We start from the raw sequence: 24826 nt of genomic DNA, 5'->3' as shown, positions 1-24826 counted from the left end.
CCTGTGGCAGTCCTTGCATTTGCTGTGATTACGTCTGCCTCCCCTGTCTGCCTGTAAAGCTCTTCCTATGACCTCTCTGCCTAGCATAGTGAGTGACACTTAAATGCTTGGGAAGGAAGGAAGGAAGATCTCTTCTTTCACATTAGTTCAGGACAATGGCAAAGCAGTCATTTAGTGACACTTCAGTTCCTCTGACCTGAGCATGCTTTTGGTTCACAAATTGACAACGACTTCTGGGGTGGGAATTTTCCTTTTTCTTTGCCATCCCCAGGCATAATGAGCAGGCAATTCTGGGACCAGAAAACGATTTGGACATTATACGTGCTGTCTTTTTATTTTCAATTCTCTGTCTCCTATTAGTATATGACTGGCTGTTTGCCTTTTGCTGCAAGACAAGGTTTGTGTTTGTGCCTGGGCTATGCACAAGCATGTGTACACACACACACACACACACACAGAGAGAGAGAGAGAGAGAGAGAGAGAGAGGGCCTGTTGGGAGAGCCTGCACTCATTTTTTAGTTCTATCTCCCAGAAAATGCCCTCAGGTGGGAGGAAGAAGACAGTGTTGTGCTCCTAGCTTTTCCACCCTTTTCCGCTCTCGAGCATGAGAATTTGGATCTATTTCTTAAACTCTTTGAACTTTAGTTCAAGATAAGTTTGGAATTTCTAGGTCAAGAGTGAATCCTAAAAACTCCCTGTCACCCCCTATATTCACTGCTCTTTAGCTTGTTTGCTTGAGATAACACTGTGTTAATTACTATATTTCCATTCTGCTTAATTAACAATGTTTCGGTAGAAGGAGAATTGCTCCTAACAGAAGCAATTATCTTATAGGTTATTGCAAAGGTCTAAGGAAGGTGGCAGAAGCTGGTTGTGATACTGTGGTGATGAGATCAACGCTCCAGGTTTTGCTCCAAGTAAATGATTCAGAGATTCTAACCAGGCTGGGTTTGCCAAAGAGCAGGTGGTAAGCTAGGCTAGTAAAGAAACTGTCCCTTCCAGAGGGTTGGGCTTCTGAAGCTCTCTTGTATTGAGAGCTCTTGAGTAATCACTGTTAATCAATACAATACTTTAGGATGCAATTAGGATTAATTAGCCCAATGTTGCTAGCTGCCCTGCTACTTGGTCTGTCTCTTTGGGTGCCTCCTTGTCTTGGCTCCTGCTTCCCCTGAAAAGGAAAATTTCCTTCCTTTTGTCCCCAGCCTGGGGTCTCCTCTCTTCTCTTCCTGTGCCAAGCCCCCAACCCCCCTCGCCACTTTATAACATGGAGAGGGAGAGCCAGGAAGGGCCTTGACACGATAGTGAGAAGAAAAGAATGAACACAATCAAACCATGGTAGCAAACAAGAGGGCAGGTGAGAGAATGTGTGAAGGGTGGAGAATATTTTGGTTATCTTTCAAGAGGGAGCTGTGGCTGACAGAGCCACTCAGAAGGCATTTTGTCTATTCTCCCAACCAGACAAATTGGAAGCTCTCCTGTTCATTCCCTGGTCCTGCAGTATGGAATAGCTTTGTAGTTTTTTGTGTTAATTAAAAGGTATCTCTATATTGCACATACTTCTATTTTTTGTGATGACAAAAACATTCCCCACAGCTCTGCAGAGCATGGGGGTGGGGGGGTGGGGGCACGCTCATAGCGGTGGAAAGGTTCCACGGTGGGGATCAGGAGACCTATCCCCATCTCAGCCTAGGACTCTGGGAGAATGGTCCAGAGCTCATTGTCCTTGTCGATAAAATGATAGATTTGGACTCAATATCCTGTGCTGCCTCTTCCAACTTGATTTTTACCCCAATATTAAACGAATGGGCTACCAGACTGGTATGCCCACACATGCCCGTTTCCTTCCTTTTCTTCTCTGCATCTCTGCCTTTGTGTCCAGAACGTGTTTTCCCTTTGCAAGTTTCTCTCCATTCTGCACATTATGAGTTTCAGCATTTCCGTTGCCCTAGAAAGTCTATCTTTGAGATCTTGCACTGTTTCTCTTTTTACAGTGTCTCATAAACTCCCTTCTTGGATTCAGAACCACCCTTTCCTTCCCATTATCCTGTCAAACTGCTTCTTGCTGTGGTCCAGGGGTAGGAGGATGGCAGGGAGGAGGTGCTTCTCTGGGGCTCTTAGTGTCTCCATTCTTCTGCTTTATCTGGGGTTTCCTTTACCCAGAATTTTATTACGTAAAATGCTTCACTCAGACTTTGTTCTAATTATCCAATTTTTGGCATACTCTAGAAAGTCTTTTGATATTTTCCTTTCTCTAACTTATCTATTTTTATTTCATAGTTCTCTTTGGTTATCTCTTAGAATCACACTTTCCTGGTTTTAATTTATCAGATCCTTTGTCTTTCTCACTCGTTCTTAGGTCACCTTTTTTAAAATTTTCAAATACATTTTTTGTTCAGCAGAGGGCTCCCTTCCCATCCCTCTTGCAGCCCGGGCAGCTAGCATTTGAAGCATGCCCCTTGCATCTTTCTCTCCCGCCTTCTAGCCATCAGAAACACTAGATCACTTAAACTTGTAAACAATTCGGCCTCGCTCGTTGTGATTGCGCTAAACCTTCCGTCCTCAGCTGAGAACCCTCCACCACCTCCCCAGATCGCTCATCTCTTGGCTGCCCTCCCACTGTTCCTGATGCTATTTTACTCCCCATATCCCCTACTCGTTCTTCACAATTCTGTAGGGTGCGTATTACTAACCCCAGTTTACAGCTGAGGAAACTGAGGCTTGGAGAGGTTCGCTCAATATCGTACAGTTTGCAAGGTTAACCCTAATCCGGCCAGTTCTGGCTTTCCAGCCCAGCCCAGCAGCCTAGCCTCCCTCCCTGCCGCTGCAGGTTATAACGGCTGTCCCCCGTTTTACACGAGATCCCTTCCCCTTCAAATCCACAGGCAGGAAGATCGTTCCGAACTGACGGGGCTGGGGAATGTGGGAGTCCGGAGTGGGGTTTGGGGGAGCTTCCTCAGGCCCGGAGTTTTGGGGTGGGCAGGCCGCGCCGATGGCCCTCGAGGATGTCACATTCGAGATGGGGTGACCGAGAACGGCAAGGCGGGATGTGGCAAACGGCGGCAAGTGCTCAGAGTCCTAGGTCTCGCCGCCGGAATGCCGGCCAGGGAAGGGGCTTCGGCCCACCCGGCTGGTAACCACACTCTGCAGGCCCGGGGCGGGAGTCGGCCGAGCAGCCGCGGGATGCAGGGCGCCCCCTCGCGCTCCTCCGCGCGCCTCGAGGCTGGCGGGTGCAGCGCCCGCCGCGGCAGGTCTGCTCCAGCCCCCTCCTCTTTTTCGCTCCCGCTCCCCTCCTTCTCTCCCTTTGCTTGCAACTCCTCCCCCACCGCCCCCTCCCGCCTTCTGCTCCCGCGGTCTCCTGCTCCCTGCTCTCGCCGCGCGCTGGGTCGGGAGCTAGTTGGAGCGCGGGGGTTGGTGCCAGAGCCCAGCTCCGCCGAGCCGGGCGGGTCGGCAGCGCGTCCAGCGGCTGCTGGGAGCCGGAGCGCAGCGGGCGAAGGCCCGGGTCGGGACTGCACCGGAGCGCTGAGAGCTGGATGCCGTTCCTGCACGGCCGCCCCATTCCTAGACCGGCCGCCAGCCCTCCTGGTTAGTCCCTGCCGCTCCGCGCCGCCCGGGAGTCGAGAGCCGCGGGGAACCGGGCACCTGCACCCGCCGCTGGGAGGTGAGTCCCGGGAGCCCCGGGCGCTTCCCCTGCGCGGGTTGGGGCTGCAACTTGCAAACTTCAGCAACTCGGGTGGGTATCGGGGTAGGGAGGTAGGGGTCCGGGCTCTGGCAAGTTGAAGCCAGGTAGGTGAGGCTGCGGGCGGGAGGACAGGGGGTCCCCTGGCTTCCGCGTCTCCCGCTGCCACCTCGGCTTGAGAGCCCTCAGCGCTGCTGCGTTCCCGCCGCCAGCCAGCTCTGGGTCCGGGTTGCACTGGGCCTTGCCAGGGCTGTGGTCGGCGCATCTGGGCTGCAGCGGCGATGGGGACCCGGGACCCAGGCCTGGAGAAGGAGACGGACGAGTGAGGCTGAGGGACGGAGGGACAGAGGGACAGAGGTGCGGAGATGGAGGCTCAGAGAGGGCCGGCTAGTAAACAGCACTGAGGGAGAGTGCGGGCGGCGAGGCGCGTGGGAACGCGTGGCCCGCCCAGAGTGTGAAATCTCCCGCTCAGGGACGTCCCCGCTCCACCGCCGCCGCCTGCGGAGCCGCCGCCCGGATTCTTCCCAGACCCCCCTCCAGGACACTCTTGCCCTGACCAGGCCTGCGGAGCATGAACTCTGCCCACCAGGCTCCAGGGGCAGTGGCTCAGGGCCCCGCACTCCCGGCTGGGAGGGTGGAGAGGGGTGCGGCAGCTGGAAGCGGGGACGCGAGCGGCGATTTCCCGATTTATGTTTCTCATGGTAATTTGTCTTTGTGGTTGGGGCTGCCCATTCACTTTCCGCTCACGTCCTGCGGGAGAGCCAGCGAGGAGGGAGGGAGCGGGGGGCGCTCGGGCACAGAGAGGGTTGCAGACGGGAGAGGGGATCGGGGACCCGCGCGGGGCGGGAGCCAAGAGGGAAGTGGTCGCGGGACCGGCGGAGGAAGAAGGCGAGGCTCAAGAGGACCCGGCCCAACCGAGCCGACTCCTTTGCCCACCGCAAACTTTAAACAAGGTGGAGGACCACCTGCAGCACGGTTCTTGCCCCCTCCTCCCCGCCTCCCACCCCCCCACCCCGAGCCCAGTCTTTGGATAGTTCCGACTGCCCGCTGCGCCAGGCGGGAGTGGGCCGCGAGTCTGGATGGGGAGAGAGGAGCGCTGGATTCTGCCCTCACCCCTGCGATCCTGCCTAGGCTTTCTGCAGAGGGGCGGGGTGAGAGCAGCAGGAGCCGGGAGGGCTGCCTACCCTGTCGTGCACTCCTTCCCGGTCAACGGAATTGGGACTGGGGATTTGGAAGCTTGCCTGTGTCTAGACCTCACCACGATCCTACCTTCTCTGGCCCTAACCCCATCTTTTTCCTTCAGCCCCTAGTGAATCCGACCTCCTTCCGCGTTTCTCAGGCACTCCGACCCACTTCGGCCGCGGGGCCTCTCTCCACAGCCCTCCCTGACTGCTTGCTCCTCGGCCTCCCCACTTCAGCTCATCTTTTTAAGCCTGTTCTCTTCTTGGCAATCAGCAGTGGCCTCTCACCTTTTCTAAGCCGGGACAGATGACCTTGAGGAAGGGGCAAGAGGGGAGCTTGAACTTTACAACTGGACCTCACAACTACGGAAAAGGGGGGCAGATTTAAAAGCAGCTTGGAAAGAAACAGCCAGTACCTTGCCCCAAGTCTAGATTTTCAACGGAGGAGGAAAGGAGAGAAAATATAGGAGAGATGCGGGAACTTGCCACTTGGTCACTCACGGGGCGGTGAGAACTGTTCCGGGCCTTGGGAGGTGGGGGTAGACCACTGGGGAGGCAGGGCTGCCTCTGGCTTGCTGTGTTGGGAAAGGTGTGTGTAGGTGAGTGTGGGTTTCAGGGGGAGCTCTTTTCTCCATATCAACACCTATCACCACCAGTTTGGGAAGGAATGGCAGATCTTCCATCCCTTTTTCCAAGCAGCCAATGCCAGAGCCTTCCTCCTCCAAAGCCAACAGTAGCGACCATAATCATTACCGTGGACATCTAACACCGTTTAAGCACCTACAGTGTGCAAAGCACCATGCTAAATGCTGGTAGATAAAAAGAGGTACAGGGCCAAGCCCATGCCCAGAGAGGATACTAAGTTCACCAGTTTGATCCTGAGACACTTGTCTATGTGTTTGGGGAGGGAGAACATGGAGAAGTACATGCAGTGGCTGTACAGGCGGCAAGGTGCCTGATGACCCAAGGGTTTAGGAGAGGAAGGGTTAAAGAAAGCTCGATGACTCAGGTGGGACAGAGAGCTGGGCTTATTGACTCTGCCCTGAGATAGGACAGCCAGCACCTCCTTTCCCACTAGCGAGGGGAAAAAGTTCCTTTACCACTTCTAGTGCCAGACTAGAAAACCAGAGAAGCGGAGAGGTCCAGCCCAACACTGTAGATTGCTACCTCCCCATTAGGACTGGAGGAGCCCCAGAAACTTTCTTGTCTTAGGATGAACTTCCTGGCTTGTTTGAAAGACCCTACAGTGGTCACTTCTTATTGAGACTCAAAGCTGGGAGAGGCCCTGGAGATTGTCCATGTCAGGGGAAGCACAAATTCAAATGCCTACAGAGGGCAGGCAGGTCACAATGTGTTGATTAGGCAATTAGAGTGGCCCAGCTTATGGACAATTGGGAGTTCAAAGCCAAACTGGCCAAGTGAAATGGTCCTAACAAAATCAATTAACAGCCTTTAAGTAGCCTGACCCCTTATATCTATAGATTAAGATATTAAGATTCTAAGAAGTGAGCTCATCTGCCTTGGATGTACATGTTATCTTGTCTCCATGTACCTTGGGGATTGACTGGAATATCTCATGGCCTGGTTCTACCTCTGACCTGTTGGGCCCTTGGCTAACCCTCATTCTCAGGGCCCATTAAGATTCTTCTGTCAGATGATAAGTTCCTTGAGGGAGCCATCTCGTTTTACTCAAATCTGAGCACATCACATCCATTGATATAAGGTTCCACATGCAGAGCCAAGACTGAATTCAGATCTCCTGTCCCCATTCCCACTAGGAATCCAGTGGGTGTAAACCAATTTTATTCTTTACAAAAAAGAGAAAATTCAACCATAACTTTTTGTTTCATCTAATGTAGCAATAGGGTTAGATGAGATAAGACTAGAAGCTCACATTGGATGTTTGCAGATTCCAACGAACATCCAGAAAGCCGTGATGCCTGAACCCATCAAGGGGATAGAGGAACAGCAGACATTTATGGATGGAGTATGTGTATTTGGGAAGATGATGCTATTGGGTTCAATTATTTGAACACTGACCATGACACTCCTGTCCTTAGTCTTGGTCACCCTCTTATATCCAATGATCTGAGTTAGCAACTCATTACCAGCCAACCAGTTCACCACTTTCACTGATGACTGAGGTGGTAGAATGGACAAAGAGGCCAAAAAGACAAGATCCCTGATTAGAAGTGCATACCACCTTGTTAGGTTATATTGCCTTAAAGAACCCAGAGCTGAGTTCTGGGGCCCCACCACCTACACCCTGGCAGTAGACAGATGTTTCCCAAGATCTTCAAGTGTTGGCTTTGTCACTGCCTGGGTACAGGGTGAAAGAGACCATCAGTGGCAGTAAACTCCTGTGTTCACTCACCTACTATGTGCCAGGCACTGTTCTAGGAGCCATGGGTACAACAGTAAACAATATATGCCTCTGATCTCCCAGGATGGGGTAAATCAACATGACTAAGAGTGCGCAATTATCAGCATTGCCTCGACATCTGTGGTGATTTACTGTGGTGTTTTTTCCCCTGTGGGTTTGTCTGGGGGACCTGAGAGCTAATGTGGAGTTGTCCAAAGGACTTAGACTCCAGGGTTTTGGGGGAGGGTGAGAGGGCTAGGATTCTATCACCTTAGCTGTTTCCTAGTTCCAAGTTCCCTCTCTGTGCCTCAGATTCCTCACTCATCAAAGCTAAACACCTACTTTGTACCTGTGGTGTAAATACAGGCAAAGCCAGGCTCCTGGAGATCTGGGCATCCGGAGCTCTGGGGATGCACAAGTGCTTGGAGGGAGTGTTATTTATACTCAAAGATCTAAACCCCAGTGGGTTCTGGGGACCATCTTTTGCCTCATTCAGTCACCTTGATCACTAGCTTGTCTTCATTTCGTGTGTGTGTGTGTGTGTGTGTGTGTGTGCTGGAAATAGTTACTTCTAATGAACGAGTTTTCTTTACATTCAGATCTTTGCATGTGCGTTTACCCATCACTAAGTTGGCCTTGAATTTATGACAACACTTAACTAACTTGGTCTTAAATGTATGGCAAGAGGCCAAAGCAAATGCCTTGACTAATGGAATTTCATTGAATTGACAGAATTGAGCCCTTCATTTATAGCTTGTGTGGACAACACCTGGATTTTTCACTGGCATCGTGCTATACTTTTGCAAACCCCCCTCTCTGTGACTTTTGGTTTGATGATGTCTGCCTTAGTTGAGGAGATGATCCTCTAATGGGTAATCTGGAACAGGATCTTCGTGTATGCCATTCACTATTTCAGATGGATCTCCTCCAATACTTTTCTTCTGAAGAAATTTCCTTTATAACCAGCTTGAATGCTAGAAAATGGCAGGGAGAAGTTCCAGCTGAGAGTCGAGTTCTGAAAGGAAAGGGACAGAAGGGTGCTGAATGTTGTGTGGCTCTGCCATGATGCTTCCCTTCCCTTCTGTTTTAGTGAGCATGAGAGATGAAACCGAAACCTTGCAGAATGGCCTCTCAGTCCTGATTTGAGTGGGAGACTTACCAGTGAGAAATTATTCGACTTGGTGGCTTCTAAGTGGAATAAAAAATGAAGATGGTTTTCTGTCCAATTTGCTGCTGGGCACAGGAGAGAAAGCAGAAGGAGGGACCTCTGGGATGGGGACTGGGGTCAGGAGAGTTTAACCTTGAGCTCTCTTCTTGGCAGTTGGTCTGCTGATTCTCCTCCACTCTCTGACTTGAAATAGAAGGACAAGGATTCCATCGGGCTTTCCCTGAGTACATGAAAGCTTTAAAGGCAATGCTGTACGTGCTGAATCCCGCCATGACACTGTCCTCATTGTTCTGCGTTTAATAAGGATGACTTAATCAGACTTGCGCCTGGAACTCGTTTGAATTTGAAGTCTTGTCGATATTATCAGAGTATCTTTCATTTGAACCAGAAATGTCCTGGCCAGCATCTTCTGTGATGGGAAAGGTTGGTACCTGAAGGATATTTAGTGACCATCTGTCCTGCCAGTCCCCTGAGGATCAAATTAGAGGTTTCAGTTACAGAGTGGGGAGGCTGGGTTAGAAATGAGGGAGGCTTTTCTGTTTGAGCACCTCTGCCAAACCACTGGGTTCTTCATCTGTGAAAGGGAGATGTTCAGAAGAATCCTAAAGCCCTTTCTGGCCCTCAAGTCAGTGGTTTTGAATGGATATTGCAGTCGCTTCTTGATTTTCCAGGAGTGGCTCATTGACTTTTCTGTGGATTCTTTGTGGAGAATGTGAGTCTCAGGCTAGTTTCCAGTTACCATCCAGACCCCCTGTTGTTAACCCATCTGACTGTCTGCCAGTCGCTGCATCTTCAGAGAATGCATTTTCCTTTTTGCCTCAGCCTGAGCCAAACATCATTTGGAAGGTAAATCTGCTGTATATTGAGGCACACATGTGCATATAAACATACATACATATATGCACATATAAATGTAGATGCAAGGCATTCCAAATCTGTGTGTTACCAGCTGACCATCGGATTAACCGCAGTTCTGTCCGCAGTTTCGTTCCCTGCCAGAGCTGATGTAAGCCCGCCCTGGGAGGCAACTTTAGGGAAATGGCTTGCGGGATAACAATTAGATCCATCCCTATTTGCCAACCCCACTGGTCTACCTGAGCCAAAGCTCCCTCCCTACTTTTCTAGCCATTGTCCCGAAGGCCCCCCAGGAGACCCACTGTTAGGAATACAAAAGAGCTGCAGTTGGCTCTTAATTATTCAGGGACAAGTGTGTGAAGCACCCAACTCAGGCCTCTTCTTTCCCTGCTTTCGGTGCCTTGAGTAACTCTATATCTGTAGTGAGAAGCTGGGGCAGATCTTATCATTTAATACAAACTTTTGTTTCTAGCAGCCAGCTCCCTCTGCTTCTCTTCCCTAAAGGCGCCTGGGGGAAACTAGGAGCCCTTTCTGAGAGGGCTCATCCACTCAAAGCAGACTGCTTTTAAGGTTTACACATTGCCCTGTTGGTTGGTGTGTATTTCTGCCCGAAAGCAGGACAGATGAGGAAAATACCACTAGCTCTGGCTGATGCAGGGTCAGACCCCTGCAGATTTCCCAGGATCTGGGCTTTCTTTCCTTCCTCCTTTTGTAGAGCCTGGACTTTCAGTGTTTGGCATCAGGGGTACCCTGGGTCCCATCAGGAGTCTAAGTGTAGAGCAGTGTCCTTGTGGTAAAAGCTCCAAACAGGCGAGGTCTAAAGAGCACTTACATTAATGTCCCCAAGGCTGAGGGTAATGTTTCTACACAGACCAGGTGCCTTGGGGCACACGCTCCCTTTCAACAGCTCTCCAGGTTCCAGAGTGAGACTTTCCTCACTTTCCTGCTGGGCCCTGTCCAGAGAGAAGGCAGCTGTGAAGTGGTGTGAGCAGCCTCAAGTCTACCTCTGTATACAGGTAACCGTGGCTTGGTCCAGCTCAACACATAATTCACTGGCTTCCGTAAAAAATCACCTGCAGAGCTTTAAAAAATATATACTTGATAGCCCTATCCTAGACCTTAATTAAGATAGAATTTCTGCGGGGGGAGCCTGGGCACTGGTATTTTTTTGAGCTTCGAATAGGCAGCCATGGTTGAGAGCCACTGACCTAAATCTTCTTTTCTAGGCTCTACCTGGCCTCATGCCAATGGCATGCAGAACCTCTTAGCCCTCAACCCTTCTAAACAGCCAAGTCCTTTCTAATGGGCACCAGCTACAGCTCCTGGCATTCAGATCATAGCTACTGTTTGTGTTCTGAATTTAATGACTTTCTATTATAAGCTGATTGTGAGAGCTCCTGTCTGGTTACTTCTTTTTGGTCATTTTTTTCTTAAAAAGCATTTACAAAAGTAATGAATATTCATTCAACATTTTGTGTGTTTCGTCTAGATAGGTATGTAACCAAATTGTGATTGTACTTTTTGTAACCAGCCTTTTCACTTAACAGCATATTGTGATAATTTCCCTCTTCCTAAGTATCCTACTAAGATGGGCTTTATAATGGCTGCCTGGTATTCCATCATATGGATGCGCCATAATTTATTTAACAACCCCCCCGTGGTTGGACATTTAAATTGTAAACCATTTTTCACTATTATAAATAATGCTGCAGTGAACATCCTTGCACATAAATCTTTGTGCCTATCAACGATTATTTCCTCAGAACAGATTTCTAGAAGTGGAATATTGATGCTTTTTCACATGGACCATTTAGACCATTTTTGACTGACTTCCTACAGCAATAAAAAGTTTTTGGATTCAGAGTTTAAGAAACACTTTTCACTGCTCTCCTCTGAGGCTTTGCGCTGACTGCTTCCCCCTCCCTGATTTGAGGTCAGAATCCCTCGACCTAGCCTTGGTCCTAGGCTCTGCCTCCAGATCAGTTCCACAGAATGCTGCCTCTCCCTTCATAGGAACTCCTAGGCTCCCCTGCCCACACCTCCAGCATCCTTGTTTCTCCTTTCACCTGCTCAGCACTTTCATCTTCGTACCTCCAGCCCCTGAGCCGTAACACTCAGTGCCTTCCGGCTAGTGTTCCGTAAAAACAGCTGTGGTTTATAGAGTTGTTACTATACACCAGCCTGGTAAACTTTTTATGTGCATTATCTCTTTTAATCCTCAGGTGCCTTATGTACACATTTAAAAAAATATTTATTAACTTATTTGAGACAGGATCTTACTCTGTCACCCAGGCCGGAGTGTAGTGACGCAATCACAGCTCACTGCAGCCTCACCCTCTCGTGCTCAAGCCATCCTCCCATCTCAACCTCCCGAGTAGCTGGGACCACATGCACGCATCACCACGCCTGACTAACTTCTGTGTTTCATGTAGATGGGGTTTCTACCCAGGCTTGTCTCAGACTCCTGGGCTCAAGCGATCCACCTCCCTTGGCCTCCCAAAGTGCTGGAATTACAAGCATGAGCTACTGTGCCCGGCCCACATATTATTTTTATCTCCACTTTCCTCATGAGGAAACTGAAACCTTGAGAAATAAAATGATTTGCCCAAGGTCACACAGCTAATAAGTAGTAGAGCTGGGATTTAAACCCAGAGCCTACACATTTAACCACTACATACGCTTTTCTCAATCCTCTTGGTGTTAACTCTTGGCTTGTTGTCAACAAGTTGTTCACAAATGTTCCCTCAGCATCCCATGGACATATGCTGTGTCTTTCTCCAGCAGAAGAGGGGCATTTCTCAGTACAAATAGCAGGAGAGTGGGGATGCTATTCATCAATATCCCCCTTTCCTTTTTACTTCCTGGGTCATGTCCTCATCCCTTTATCTAGGTAACCCATGCTAGAAAACATTTCTTGCTCCTCATTGACCAGCTGCCAAGATTCCAGCATGCCTTGCAGCTGAGCAGGTCCAAGTTATGACATATTCCTATTACAGCTTCTCCAGCCTGTTGGAAGAATTTGGGTGCTACTTTCCCGGTATGGAATATAAGGCTGTCAGGGAGGCGTGCTATAGTCATGACGGGGAATAGGCAGTTTGACTTCTACTGGAAATCAGATACTGCTTAAAGTGGAGAATTGGATGTTAGGGACAGATCTGACTTGGCTGAGGTCCTGAGAAAAAGATCTGAGGTGTTTAATTGTGCACAGGCTTCATCAGAGCCAACAAGGTGATGGGGTGGCTCAAAACAACACCATCTTAAATGGAGCTAAGAGAAATGTGGGGTCCAGATTGGGTTCTTCCTGGTCATTCTGTGCTCATTTATGAATATGAATTTGGGAGGGGACCCTGCCCAACTCAGGTGTGCTTTGTGGAGGGCATCTGGCATCAGGAAGAGGTTGGGAAGCCCAGCCACAAAAGGTCTGGTGAAAGAAGCTCCTCTGTTAAGACAGGGAGAAAACGCTGAAGGTGACTGTGGTCAACCACAAAAGAAGCAGGACTTCCTATGGAAAAACATACTCATCAGCCCGGGAGAACCAGAAGAGCCCAGAGTGAAAAGTACAGGAACCTACGTTTTCTAGAATGAGCATCTTCCCAACCAGATGGGTAAACAGTAATCTGTTTCAACACTGGCCAGAAGTTCTGGCTTTTGTAGGACTCCTGCCCTGGGAACAGGTGGTCATCCAACCAGTGTACCTCTATGTCTTTGCGGCTCTGAGGCTGGAACACAACTTCCTTTCCTGATTTCTTTAGAGCAGGAATTCTCAAAGCAAAGCCACTGACTTCTGGCATTAGTGCCACCAGAACTCGTTAAAAATGCAACAATTCTTGGGCTGCACCCCAGACCCACTAAAAATGTTCAACCAACCTTTTGCTGGGCTGGGGCCCAGCAAAAAACCCTTTTTTTTTTTTTTTTTTTTTTTTGAGATGGAGTTTCACTCACTCTGTCGCCCAGGCTGGAGTGCAGTGGTGCAGTCTCGGCTCACTGCAACCTCCGCCTCCTGGTTTCAAGTGATTCTCCTGCCTCAGCCTCCCAAGTAGTTGGGATTACAGGCACCCGCCACCACATCGGGCTAATTTTTGTATTTTTAGAAGAGATGAGGTTTCACCATATTGGCCAGGTTGGTCTTGAACTCCTGACCTCAAGCGAACTAGCCGTCTCGGCCTCCTAAAGTGTTGGGATTACAGGTGTGAGCCACCGCGCCCGGCCAACCTGTGCTGTTAAAAGCCCTGCAGGTCATTCTGTTGCATGCTAAAGTTGGAGACACTGCTTTAGACCACATTAGGTCATGCTTTCTGTTGCTGGATGCTTGTGGTGCTTATTTGAAACTTACAACCCGCAACCCTTTACTAGGGAAGCATTGGAGAACCTTGGAATGAGTATGGGTTTGAAAATGAGGCAGACTTGGCTTCAAACCCAGCATGGCTGCTTTTTGGTTGTGAGTTTTGTATAAGTTCCTTTCCCTTTCTGAGCATTCTTTTTTTTTTTTTTTTTTTTTTTTTTTTTTAACTGTAAGATGAGGTAGGGCTGTGTTTAAAGGAGGATTAAATGAGCTCATTATTTAATAATCCTGGGAAGTATAGTCAGCCCTCTGTATCTGTGGAATCCATGTGAGGATTCAACCAAACTTGGATTGAAAATATTTTTTAAAAATGCATCTGGGCCAGGCGCGGGTGCTCACGCCTGTAATCCCAGCACTTTGGGAGGCTGAGGCGGGCAGATCAGAGGTCAGGATATCAAGACCATCCTGGCTAACAGTGAAACCCCATCTCAACTAAAAATACAAAAAATTAGCCGGGCGTGGTGGTGGGTGCCTGTAGTCTCAGCTACTCGGGAGGCTGAGGCAGGAGAATGGCGTGAACCTGGGAGGTGGAGCTTGCAGTGAGCCGAGATCACGCCACTGCACTCCAGCCTGGGCGACAAAGTGACTGGGTCTCAAAAAAAAAAAAAAAAAAAAATGCACCTGAGGCTGCGCACAGTGGCTCACACTGGTAATCCCAGTGTTTTGGGAGGCTGAAGCCAGAGAATCACTTTAGGCCAGGATTATGAGACTAGCCAGAACAACAGCAAGGCTCTCCCTATCTCTACAAAAAAAGGGTTTTTAAAAATTAGCCAGGTGTGGTGTTATGCACCTGTAATCCTGGCTGCTTGGGAGGCTGAGGCAGGAGGATTGCTTGAGCCCAGGAGCTCAAGGCTGCAATGAACTATGATAGCATCACCGCACTCTAGCCTGGGCGACAGAACGAGATCCTGTCTCTAAAAAAAAAATTAAATTAAATTAAATTTTTAAATGTATCTATGCTAAACATGTACAGATACTTTTTTCTTGTAATTATTCCCTAAACAATACAGTATAACAACTATTTACATAGTACTTACATAGTATTAGGTGTTACAAGTAATTAAGTGATGATTTAAAGTATACAGGAGGATGTGTGTAGGTTATAGGCAAACACTACACCATTTTATATAAGGAACTTGAACATTTGTGCATTTGAGAATTTGCAGGAGGTCCTGTGACTGATCCCCCAGGTACACTTAGGGATCACTGCATCTTCTTACCGGCATCACAGTTGCCTCTCCTACAGAATACTGTCTTCCCAGTGAGCTTTCCCTGAGCCCCTCAAAGAGAGGTCTGGGTGTAGGTTCCTCTGTGTCTCCTCACAGCACACACCAATGTGAGGCTTCCTCAAATTAGGGATCAATTAAGGCTCGGGCTGCCAGCTCCCTCACTCCCTGGACAGTGGAGAGTCAGGGCAGCTTTCCTTCCCACCCCTCATCCTCCTGGGACCCCTATTCTGTGAGCATGAGCAGGTTCATCCCTCCAGTGGACCTCGGTCTCACCAAACCTGATCTTCTGAGGCCCATGAGTCCCTGTGTCAGCACACAGTTTAATCTGCTGAAGCCACAGATGAACAGTCTTGAGGCCCAGACATCGCATGGTGGCCTCTAACTTTAAATAGGTAAGAATCTTGAGTTGCTGGTGTCAAGCCAGGCTGGGAATGTGAGTGGACCCTCTTTGGAGCTGCGAGTTGCCTGAGTCTTTGGCACAAGTCTCTACTGAGTGGTCAGCAGGTGGAGTCTTGAGTTTCTCAGAGACAGAGAGCTCAGGTCCCCATGAGATGGCCCATTTGATGTTTTGGGTGACACTGCCTAATACAATTATTTCTCTGAAGTCTGTTTCTCTCCCTGTGGGTTCCATCTCTTCTCGCTGTGGCTGGCTGTTCATCCCTCTTCCATGCCACAGCTCTTCAAACATTGGAAGTTGATGAGCCTGCCACCTCTTCCCCACTTCAGCAGTCCTCCTCTGGCTTGTTTCTTCATCTCTGGGCATAGGACTCTGAAGATCTCCCACTTCTCTCCAGTTGAGGTCACCAGGACCAAAGGTGGCCCTTCAGGTGAGGCCTGACCAGCATACCCGTATCAGCTTAGCTAGTGCACCTTCTGTTAACACAGCCTCAACTCTGAGCTGGCTGTCTTAGCAGCCACACAGCACTGCTGATTTCTACTGAGCTTACAGCCAACCAGCACCCCAGGGTCTCTTTAACACGACGCACTCAGCTGCATCTTCCCAATTTTACCTTTGTGTTTGTATTAGTTTTCTAGGGCAGCTGTAACAAAGCACCCCACACTGAGGGGCTTAACAACAGAAACTTATTTTCTTCCAGTCCTGGAGGCCAGAAGTCTGAGATCAAGGTGTGGGCAGAGCTCCTTCTGAGGGATATGACAGAAGATCTGCTCCGTGCTTCCCTCCTGGCTTCCGGTGGTTTGCTGGCATTCTTTGGTTTATAGAAGCATCAATATAATTTGTTGTTTATAGAAGCATCTTGTTTTATAGAAGCATCAATATAATTTCTGCCTTCATCTTTGCAACACGTTCTCCCTGTGTGCGTGTGTGTCACCAAATTTTTCCTTTTTATAAGGACACCAGTCATACTGGGTTGAGGCCCACCCTCCAGTGTGACTTCATCTAACTACATCTGCAACAATCCTGTTTCCAAATAAGGCAATAAGCTGACATACAGGGGGTTAAAACTTCAACCTGTGAGCTTTGTGGGGGTACACGGTTCATCCTACAACAGTGCTGTAGCTTTTTGACTTCCTGTTTTGAGACTTTACATTTTTCCCTAATTTATTTTATCTTGAAATAATCTCTCCAGCTCATGAAGATATTTCGGATCCTGCCTCCGTCAGCCAATGTATCTGCTATTGCTCTCAGCTTCAAGTGCTTCTTGTATATTGATCCAAGGATTTGCTAAGAATGGGGTGGTGTGGGTTGGAGCTCTGCAGCATGGCCCCTGGACACTTCCCTGTAGGCGGCTGCGATCCATTGCTAAGCCCCCTTGGGGTACAACAGTGCAACCAGCTATATGTCCCACTAATGCTACTGCCTTCCAGCTTCCTCTCTCTAGCTTATACACAACGATTTCATGAAGAGCTTGTGGGATGTTTCATTTAAGATCTGTTTGATGGGCAAACCCCATTTCCTTTGTCTGCCAACATGGTGACCCTGTCAGTGGAGGAGATGCGCTTTGCCTAACAGGACTATGCTATCAAACACATGTTGTCTGCTGGTGATCTCAGCCGCCCTTCTCAAATGCCCACTAGCCTTCGTTTAGAGTCTCTTCAGGAGGCACATTGAGTTGACCTCTGTGGTTTGCAAAAGCCACCTCAGACCCCTTTCTGGAAGTGAGGACTGCATGGCCCACTGGAGGCCTCCCAGCTGCCCTAGTGCTTGCCAGGATCCTATCAGGATTCCCATGAGATCAGGAATCTACAGCTGTTCTGAGCCTCATTTGCATATTCCCTGTTCCCTGGATGTGTGTCCCGGCCAAGTGGCTTGAACACATTCAGAGCAGCTGGAGCTTCTGTGGGCCTCTCACCAGCCTCCGACTTGGCCCTCCTGTGCCCAAAGCTCCTCTCACCATTTCCTTCCTGTGGAATACTGCACCCTGATGGGGAAGACAGAAGCCAAGCTGGAGACAGCTGTAGGACGTGCCAGAGAAGCCTCCCAGATCGATGAGCAGCAGCCTCGTTCCCCTTCAGCATCCTTTACCCTCCAGCTCCCCTCTTCCCTGAAGCCTTTCCCTCTCTCCTTTCTCTTCTGGCTCTTTGACTCCGTGGAGAAAGCACATAAGTGAAGATGAGGTGTGTGCTTCCAGAGGCTGGACCGGGGTGCGTGAATCTGGCTAGATTGGGAGCAGGGAGGAGAGCTAGAAGTGAGGGCCTCAGACACTCTGCTGAGGAGCAGGGCTTGGAAGCCAGCTTGGAGTAGGAGGAAAACCACGAGCCACACAGAGCTGGGTCTGAACACCTGCTTTGCCATTTACTGTTAGAGTGGCCTTTGGGTAAATGATTTCTCCTCTCCGAGGCTCAGTTTCCTCATATGTAAAATGGCCATCATACCTACTTCAGAGGGTTGTCATGGGAATTGAATGACACAAGTTCCTTTCTGTATAGCAGGTCACCTGGAAAAGCACCTGGGACCTCAAGGTACCAAGCGAACCGGTCCTTTTGCAGAGTGGATAGCGAGCTGGAGCCCAGGACTCAGCAGTTTGCAGAAGGGGGTGGGTGTTGTGAGGATTTCCTGGTTTCCTGAGAGCTTACACTGTAGCAGCCTGTTTTAAAGGCTGCATGTGTTTTAGCTCATGAAATTCCTCACAGCACCCCCATTTTACAGATGGAGTGACTGAGCCAGGCTGAGATAGGAAGTTATTAGATAACTACTAAGCCAATCCCAGGCTTCCTAGCCATGTGGGCCAGTGCCTCCCAACTCTGTCTTGTGTCTGACCAGTGTGTTCTTTTTATTCCCGCTTTTCCTTCATCCATTGCACTGCCTCCATCCCTGGCTCCATTCTGCAGGACCCTGCATTGAAAACAGTCCTTACACTGTCTCCTCCTTATGGTTGGGCTGAGGGCGGGAGGCGACTCAAGGCTCTGTCCATCTCTAAGGACACCTCTCCAGGCACCTTCCATGAAGTCCTAATCACAACCAGGTCTGTTCTCTCCACTCCCTCCATCCAACTGTAGAAGAAAGGATGTCATCAGTTAGACTACAGCTGATGGAAGGCAATTCTGGCGTGGCCTGGCTGGAGAGCTTTAGGACTGGGGTGGAGGGGTGAAGGAGGAAGAGGAGAGGGGAAGGTAGTGTGGGTCCCCTTCTTGCCTCCTGCAGCCCTGAACCTCTGGATGCATGATGAGAGGAGGTGAGGTGCTCCTCTTGGCAAGATGGCTGCACACCTAATTAACCTGTGGCTTTAATTACACTTCGCAGTGCAGTCCTGCTGGGAGGAAGGATTGTTCAGAGACTGTCACACTGGGCTAAGTGTCTGCAGCGGTTTCCACTTCAGGGATGCCTCTCCTTGAAAGGGTAGGACCAGGGAGGATGGCTCCATACAGACCTGGGGCCTAGGTGGGGTAGGGATGGAGTGGCCATGCCTATAGCTTTGCCCTGGTCACCTGCTGGGGAAATCTCTCTAACCTAGGATGAATCTTGGCCTGGTTCGGTGCTGTGGCCTCCTCCACGGGCACAGAGGAAAATGGTGGTAGGGATTGGGAGAACATGGGGGAGAAGGCATAAGAAGCCTTAGGGGTGGGTGAAAGCCTTCAGCCCCAGGGATTCTGATGGGATCTGCTTCGTATTCTCAAATAACAACTACCATGTGTGAGGACTTACTACGGGCCAGTCTCTCACTGAAGTCCTCATAAAGGCCTCTGAGGGAGCGATGAGCCGTGGTTTACACATAAGGAAAAGACCTCAGAGAGGTTAAGAAACTTGCCTAACATCTCACAACTATATAGAGGTAGAGGCAGGATTTGAACCTAGGCCACAGTGAAGCCAAAGTGTGCTCTTTCCACCTGACACTGGGCCTCTCCTGTGGCTCCTGTGGAGCACAGTGCCAGACAGAGCCCAGGAAATGCATGTGGTGTTGGAGGGAGATTGGAAACCAGGAGGGTCAAGCAATTTGAGGAGGCAGGGTTTCCCTGCAGGGATGTTGTTCAGAAGCGCTGTGTTGCTGGGAGCCCCAGAGGGGGGTTTCTGGCTCATTCTGTGTCCTGGAGAGGTCATGGGAAGCCACTCTACCATTTGGCACAGGAAGTGCTTTCTCAGCCAGCATTGCCATGGCCTCCTCGTCTTTCTAGCCCTGTACTGGTTCCCAGGCTGTCCCTCTCCTGTGGCCTCTCTGGGATAGCAGCCTTGGTGCCTGTTCCTCTGTTAGGAGCGTGTGTCCTGGGCTCTCTTTCTGAGCTTCCAGGATGCAGGCGTTAACCTTGGGTTGCAGGCTCTGTGCATGTGTGCGCTGGGCAGGGCTTCATTTCACAGAGGCCCAGGGGCAGAGTCTGCTGTCCTGGGGAAACCCCACCTTCCAGCTGGGCCTGAATTCAGGATTCCCCCCTTCTTAGGCAAAACCCCAGATTCCACCTTAGATCTTTCCATATGCACAAGGAATGTGGGTAAATCAAAGCCTGGGACGAGCCCTGGCTGCCCCACAGTCTCCTACACTGAACTGCACAAGCCTGACCTTGCTCAGGTGTGACACAGAGGCTGAATGGGGTGACCATGTCTTGGATGCTCGATGTGACAGGCATTCTGTTCTCTAAACACAGGCTCCGTAATCCCCAGGGGGCCATCCCAAGAGCTGTTCCTTCATCTCATGAATAGGGAAACCAAGGCTCTGGTTGCTAAATCACCAACCCCAAGACACACTCTTTCCATTTCTTTGCCGCTCTGTTGGGGGTGGGAGAGTGAGGGTTGTGAGATGGCAGCTTTGGGAGGAAGGGGCTCAGCTGTTACATGAGAGGAGGGGCTTGCTGTACATCTCCCCCGACTTCTGTGTGCTCAAGAATGGCCTTTGGGCCTGTCCACTTGAGAGTAGGCTCCCAGGACGAGTTGTCTGCCCCCATCTTCACAGGAATGTCCTGGCCTCAGTGACAGAGCCCGTGGCTGTCAGCCCACATGTTCAGCCCAATTCACACCTACTATTGGCTGTAGAGGTTTGGGGTGGTGAGTCCCAGATAATTCACCTTCACCTGCTCTGGGCTAAATGATGATGATATTGAGAGAAATCTTTTTTTTTTTTTGAGATGGAGACTCGCTCTGTCACCAGGCTGGAGTGCAGTGGCGCAATCTCAGCTCACTGCAACTTCCACCTCCCGGGTTCAAGTGATCCTCCTGCCTCAGCCTCCTGAGTAGCTGGGACTACAGGCACGTGCCGCCATGCCCAGCTAATTTTTTGTATTTTTAGTAGAGATGGGGTTTCACCATGTTGGCCAGGATGGTCTCCATCTCTTGACCTTGTGATCTGCCCGCCTCAGCCTCCCGAAGTGCTGGGATTGCAGGCATGAGGCACCGCGTCCAGCTGAAACCATTTTTTAATGGACCACTTCACTGTTGTTGAAGGACATCTGCATCCTCATTTACTTCTCCCAGAAGCCACAACTTCCCTTTCCTGAACTCCATGCCAGACACTGTTTTAATGCCTTCTGTACACTATCTCACTTAATTCTTACAATTACTAAGTTCTGCATTTGGTACCGTTATACCCATTTTAGAGGTGAAGAAATTCTCCAGAAAGGGTATGACCGAGGTCGTACATCTACTAAGAGGCAATTTTAAACCCTTGTCTTCCAATTCCAAATTCCATGGTCTGCCCCATTCTACCACATGGCCTCTGCTGTTGGTGTGAGCATGCTGGGGGATTATGGGGTGTCAGGCCCCAGCCCTGAGCCCTGGGGTTCCAAACCTCCCAAAGGCACTCCCCGCCTCTCACCCATCCAGAGCCAGCCACCTCTGGTCCTCCAGGCCCCACCATCAAAAAGGGACTCAGTTCATCCATCAAGGAACTTGGGCATCAGCATATTTTTTAGGGCTCCCGGGTGAATCAGGCACCTTTTCCCGCCTTTGCCTTCAGCTCCTGGTGCTGCCTGTACTGCATCACCATGTGGTCTCCCTGCTATGAGCTTCATTTCCCAGGGCAGGGACAGAGCAGTGCTTGTCTTTGTGTCTCTTTGCCCAGCCCAAAGCCAGGCACCAAGGCCTCAGTAAATGTGTGTCTAGTTATTGTTAAAGAGAGAGCTAAAGCCATAAAATATCCCAATTTCTCCCTCCTGTATCTTTCTTTCAAAGCCTGGGTAGAGCATCTTCTCAAAAAGAGGATCCTTGATTTTCTATTTCCACTGTAGGGTGAGGACCAGAGGTCCTGAACCCCTGCAGGATTTCAAGGTCACTTGATGAGCCTCAGTGGCTAGAAATGGAGCAAGGGACATGGGCTGGTTGCTGTGCGGAGCAACCATGGAATAGCATTGTCTTTCTTTTTCTTTCTCTTTTTTTCTCTCACTCTCTCTCATACACACACACGCTCAGACACACATACACACACACATACGTGTGGATGGAGGGAGTAAATCTTTAAATACAGTGGTGGGTAGGCACGATGTGCAAGGCTTGGCAGAACACATTTTGTATTCTCTGTGTTTATCCCTGATGTGTTCACAGGACCCTCCTTCATCCCATAGAAGAAGCTTAGATAATTAAAACCTAACACAGACCCTTCCCTTACCCACAGTCCCCTCACCTAAAGACACCCCCACTGTGAGTTCTTCCCCAGAAGGAAGTGAGGAAATGGAGAGGAAAGTAGGGGAGTCTCAACCCCCGCTCCCTGCACTGAGAACCCCTCTCCAGAGAGTGGAGAGTGCAGTGTGGGTGCATTGATAGGAATCTGGGTAAAAGCTCCCTTTCATCTCAGGCTGAAACACTGAGCCTTGATTTCCTGCCAGCCGCTCTGTCCATAAAGCAATTGCCCTGCCATGGGTCCACTGGGTCCATGTCTTATGCAGCCTTGTTGAAAACTGGGTAGCATTGATGGAGCAGATTGCTCTGGGAAGCTCAGGTTTCCTCTGCCCAGCAGCCTGAGCCACATCAAAGGTGCACCTGTGGTGGGAGGCAGGGCATTGCTCTTCGGGCTGTCCTTTGGTGACACCCAGCCCTGGGCAGCTGCAGCCCCCCAGCTCCAGCTGCAGGCCTCTGTGCCCCTCAGCTCCTGAACCCTGAGCCCAGGGGAAACCCCTGCCACTGTTGGTTGACACCTACCTGCTGCTTGGATAGCCACGCCTCTCTCCCCCTGTCTTCAAATGGGCCCAATTTGGTCCTTCTCCAGAAACCTGCACCAAACTCAGCTGGTTCCTGGATTGTCTATGCTTTTTCTTGTCTGCCAAGCTTTCGAATGCGTAGTCCCTACCTACTGCATCTGTGTAATCTCCCAAATTTGACATTGTTGACAACATCTTCTCAAAACCCTGTCCTTCCCCAGCTTCCTCCTGACTCTCCTCCACACCTCGTCCTCACTCTCTCCTCTGCCTCCACTCTCCTCTCCTCCCATTCGGATCCCACCCACCCATCAGGGCTATATCCAGCCATACCTGATGCACGAGGCCCCTTCTCCTGGACCCCGAACTCTGGAGTGCCTTCAAATAATCCTTTAACAAATACCCACTGTGCATCTACAGGTGCCGAATACTCTTCCACTGCCTTGGAAGGGAAAAGTACTGACAAGAACCCTGTCCCTATGGAGTTTATATTCTAAGCAGGGGAGATAGAAAAAACAGTGTTTGATTCCCAGTTTATTATTGATTAGAGGCCAGACCTTATGAAGCTAAATGTTAACATATAGGTGGATAAGTTGCAAGTGATTTTTACCAAGTAGAGATGCAAATTATTTCTCTCCAGTAGAAAAGATAACTCCAAAAGTTATGGTGTTATTGTCCTGTAGGACAGCTCTGTCTCGACATAACAGACTTATTTCTGCATGCCTTTGTTGATCATGCAAACCCTGTTCTTCAAGTTCTTTTGAGCCAGCTTTGCTATTCCTCATTAATGAGTTAAATAAATATACATATATGAGAGCATTTTGAAAATTATACTTTGACAGTGGCTTATACATTTACTGTGTCTTTCCTTAGTTTGGTCTGCCTCCTGGCATTTCTGGAACTGGAATTACACTATACTGGAGTATACTGGAATTAGATTTATACTGTACTTGGTATCTGTCTTAGTTCATTTTCTGTTGCTTATAACAGAATACATGAAACTGGGTAACTTATAAAGAAATGGAATCTATTTCTTACTGTTATGGAGGCTAAGATGTCCAAGGTCGAGGGACTGCATCTAGTGAGGGCCTTTTTGCTGTTGGGAACTCTACAGAATCCCAAGGTGGTGTAGGGTACCACATGGCAAGGGGGCCAAACATGCAAATGTGCTCACTTAAGTCTTTTCCTCTTCTGGAAGGAGCCACCAGTTCCCCTCCCATGATAACCCATTAACCCATGAATGAACTAGTCCATTCATAAGGACAGAGCTCTCATGATCCAATCACCTCTCAAAGGCCCCATCTCTAATACTGCTACATTGGGGATTAAATTTCAACATGAGATTTGAAGGGGATGTTCAGACCATAGCAGTATGGATAAGGGGAAGAATCAATGTTTCAATTGAGAAGTGCTTAGCAGATATCACTTAGCTCTCAAGTGAGGGTGGAGGTGGCCAAAGAAGGTTATCCTGGCTTTGGCTTCCTCGTGATCTACCCTAGAGAACGAGGGGAGGGTCAGGGTCTGTGTATGTTGGAGGTAGTCCCAAGGGCTATCTAGTGTGCCCTTGTCCACCCACAGCTCCTGAGAGCAAAGCCCTGATACAGCCCTAACACTGAGTGGGGCAGAAGGAAGGGGGCAAGAGCAAGATCCGTGTGCATGAGTAGGTGTTGGGAGGTCAGGGGATGTCCCCAAGGGTACGCTGGCTTGCAAATTTGCCCCATGCTCAGAGGGCAAGGGTAACATTGTGGGAGTGTTCTTTTATGTCTAAACATTACCACCCTCTCATTCCTCATGCTTTTCTGGGTGGGAAGTTCTGCTTTATATTTTATTCCAATTATTCCATTATAGTTTAGACCCGGGGATGCAAAGAGAGGCTGGAATATCTGAAAATGCAGCTGGGATTGTAGTGGGAGGGCTTGTTTGTGGTGCAAAGCAGCTGCCCTTTTCATCTAAGCGGCTGTGTTTCTGTTCTGAGAATGGGGGTGGTGGTGGTAGGGAATGTGTATGGAGCAGAACTGAACATAGATGGGGGGAGGGTGGTAAGGATGATTGGATGATTCTGTGGGTTCCCAGGCCTGGCCGTTGCTCAACACAGAAGACCAAGGCTTCCCTTGGCTTAAAAAAGCCCAATTGCCATCCTGGCTCTCTCAGCCTCCTGAGTGCCTGTTCCTCCAGAAAACCAAAGCAGCCCAGAGTTAGGGAAAGGGTTTGCCCCACCCAAGCTTCCAAATCTCCCAATTCCTGATTTCAGCACTCAGTGCAGCACCAGCAAGCCCCTTAGAAGGTGTTGTTTACAATAGAGATTTCCATTCAGTTTAAAGGTTGAATGTGTTCAGTGTTTATTTAAATTGGTATGGGAAAGCTTTACTAACATCCTTTTCTAATTGGAGCTGAGGTGACTTTAAAAAGTTACCTAATCAGTGGTGTGGGCCACTATTTGGGGAGCATTGTTAGTTCCTGGAGACTGAGGGTGACAGGAAAGGAAGGACATTTCTTCT

The 24826-nt window shown here is 49.5% G+C and overlaps 1 protein-coding gene across 8 annotated transcripts in view; it reads left to right on the top strand.

Moving 5' to 3' along the window:
* Window positions 1–3204: 3204 nt before the first annotated feature.
* The window catches only part of SEMA5B (semaphorin 5B), a 120166-nt gene continuing 98544 nt past the window's right edge, over window positions 3205–24826 (top strand). For 3 of the 8 annotated variants that reach the window (XM_054482454.2, XM_054482452.2, XM_054482455.2), the window contains exon 1: window positions 3277–3658. The gene's annotated coding sequence lies outside the window, so the exon portion shown is untranslated. Of the gene's footprint in view, window positions 3659–3684; window positions 3731–24826 lie in introns of those variants that run through there. The other 5 variants (XM_054482451.2, XM_054482446.2, XM_054482449.2 and 2 more) reach the window with 3 other exon arrangements.

This window comes from Pongo pygmaeus, chromosome 2, assembly GCF_028885625.2.
Source record: "Pongo pygmaeus isolate AG05252 chromosome 2, NHGRI_mPonPyg2-v2.0_pri, whole genome shotgun sequence".
Classification (NCBI taxonomy): Eukaryota; Metazoa; Chordata; class Mammalia; order Primates; family Hominidae; genus Pongo; species Pongo pygmaeus.
This window is presented reverse-complemented; position numbering and strand designations above follow the sequence as displayed.